This window comes from Acyrthosiphon pisum, chromosome A1, assembly GCF_005508785.2.
Source record: "Acyrthosiphon pisum isolate AL4f chromosome A1, pea_aphid_22Mar2018_4r6ur, whole genome shotgun sequence".
In the NCBI taxonomy this organism is placed as follows: Eukaryota; Metazoa; Arthropoda; class Insecta; order Hemiptera; family Aphididae; genus Acyrthosiphon; species Acyrthosiphon pisum.
This window is the reverse complement of record NC_042494.1, coordinates 30,114,902-30,117,728: the sequence shown is the minus strand read 5'-3', so window position 1 is coordinate 30,117,728 and position 2,827 is coordinate 30,114,902. Positions and strand designations below refer to the sequence as shown.

The window sequence follows — 2,827 nt, the reverse complement described above, 5'->3', positions numbered from 1 at the left end:
ATAATTGAGGTGATATGGGATACAATTGGGCTACACCTAGGTACTTGTACATGGGCAACTAAAATAGATTAAAAACTTAGATTTCTAAAAAATATATGATATATTAGGTATTTATATGTTTATAGAAAGTTTATTACATTTACACCTTATAATGGTGAGAAAAACTATAGTTTTTTCAAGCAATAAAATTACACCAGGAAATAAGATATTAATATATTATGTGGTTAGAATTGTGTAGAAAAAATGTCCTTAAAGTATGTTCATTATTTGGAGTCAGTATTCATGATGTAATGTAAATAGTAGTTATATGTAATGCAGTTTTTTCCTTCTTTTTTTAATGAAATATAGTTACAAGTTATGTCCTTTCTTTTACCATGGTTTACGCAAATGCATTCTCCCCCTGATTCAATGGATGTCCCCCTCCCCAAACTGGCTAATTTTCCACCAGGACAAAAAATTTAAAGTTTAATTTTTTAATTATTAATTTAATTATTGTTTATTAAACAATAATATATAATGCAAATCAATAAATGTACAAATGATTAAATTAAGACCCTGATTAATATATAAATATAATTCAATAATAGTTCATAATAACACTATTGTCAATACAAAATTCACTAATAAAACATTAGACAATAATATACAAATTACAAATGCTAATTAATAAATGTTCTGTTTACGAGATTTTTTTATTAAATACTTGTTAAATTAATGTATAAATATAATTCAATAATACTTTCACATAACTTTGGTTATCATTACCCATTTAATTGGGTCATAAACTAATCAATCCATAACGTGAATGATGATAGTCGATAGATGCCGATATGATGATCGTATATTTTAGGTAAAACAAAAGAACCTATTTTCCAACCTATTATTATGTGGAAAAAATATATATTAATTCAGGGGGGAAACGTCCAGTACCGCTAATATCTAGGGGAAGGCACGAGGGGTTTAAGTCCAAATACCCACGAATACGCAGCTCCTTAATTATTAAGGCCCCCTTACTACTCTATACTAAAAAATAAAATAAAAATAATTTTCAATGCCATGCATACATTTTTACTAGTATGAACCTACTCTAAAACATATAAAAACAAGAGATTATTTTTTGAGGTTTTTCTGTAGTACAAGAAAAACTCGACTGTCATTACTGGCCATCAATCATTATGTTACAAATCAATAGGTATTAATGTTTGAAAACACTAATGCTGAATTTAAAAATTATAAAAAAAATGCGACTTTGACAAATCATTGTAATTTACAGAATTAACTTGTATTTGGTAATCAGCTACTTACCTTAGATATTTTTGTTAAGTTTATTCCTGTTTTAGATTCTGAGTGGAACGATGAATATATTGATTTTATAATGATGTGTTTTTTTTTAATTTTATTTTTAGTGTCTGTCATCACTTTTTAGGACAGTAAAAGTGCTTGGGATTTTCTTCAACAGTATCTTTTCCTCGATCTTTTCTGATAGGAAAGTGAATCTACTTTTTGGTACTTTTTTTTGGGGGGTGGGTGTCGAAAGTAAAAACTTCCCAGTAGATTCAAAACCGACGTGAAAAACAAAAGAAAAATGTAGGAAAAACGGGAATTTTTAACCTCTTTCTGAGTAAATGCGTTTTGTCTATATTGCGCCCAAGAAAACAAATAGTACGCTGGCGTCCTCTTAGCAATAAATGGAAGAATATACTGTGTAACCTTATTAGTTAGCTATTATGATTTCTAAATCATTGTCTAGGTAATCATATTCATTTGATAAAGATTACCTAGGTATTTTTATAAAGGAATCATTAATTAAATCAATAATTAATTTCTGTGCAAGTTGATAGACAATACCTAGTGTCTCTTGCAACTTTTAAGCGAGATACAATTTTACCAAAGTGTGACATTGATATAGTTAGGTACATCTTAAGTGACAATATCTAGGTATACTACAGATTGTGTGTTTAAGACTAAGAATGTAAATTAACGGAAATGTATTGGGTCATTTAGGTTGCTCCATTACGATATTAAAATAAATAGGTACCTACCTACGATAGGTACATTTTTGAGTTAATGCAATACAGTATATACTAGTCTATATGGCTATATATTCATACACTCAAGCATAAAATATTTTCAAAATACAAACCTCTTTATTTAGGATAAATTATTACTAATAGTTTTAATACAATTTCCACTTACCTTGTTGAAAAAAATAGATGGTTATTATTTTTTAGTTACTCCAAACCGTGGGTAATGAAAAACGGATCACATTAATTTAACCGAATTTAAATAACATGAATATTACGCAAAGTAATAAAAATATTTAAAAATATTGGTAATCATTAAGCACTTTATACTTTTATATAATGAAAACAATTATTAACCTTTCACTTCAGTGATTATTTTAAATAACGATGAATTATGGACCAAAAAATATAACGTATTTAAAATAGTTTATAATACAGTATATTATACTGGAAATACTAGATTAAACGTGGTTACGTTTATACAAATTACAGGATATTAAGTTAAACAAGACGTTAGGCAAAAAGGAAACGAAGCAAAAGTTGACAAATCAAAAAAAAAACAGTCAATACGAATTATACGATTTAAATTTTAGGTTAAAATCCTAGAAAAGTAAGAAAATGTTATTATTGTGCTATTTGTAAATTGTATAAAATAATATAAAAATAAATCAACTCGATCGGAATGAAAACATTGAATAACAGTGTAACCAACAATGACCAATGTGCAACAGTGGGTGTTTTATATTATAACCATTTTACTAATCCAGTAAATAAAGGCGCCTAACCGGCTCACGTTTAAGAAT

General features: G+C 27.3%; 1 protein-coding gene across 1 annotated transcript in view; it reads right to left on the bottom strand.

Annotated features, from left to right (window-relative positions):
* The window catches only part of LOC100158712 (inhibitor of growth protein 1-like), a 17,157-nt gene extending 14,546 nt beyond the window's left edge, over positions 1-2,611 (bottom strand). The window contains exon 1 of the mRNA XM_001947616.4: positions 2,197-2,611. The gene's annotated coding sequence lies outside the window, so the exon portion shown is untranslated. The remainder of the gene's footprint in view (positions 1-2,196) is intronic.
* Between the last annotated feature and the right edge of the window lie 216 nt (positions 2,612-2,827).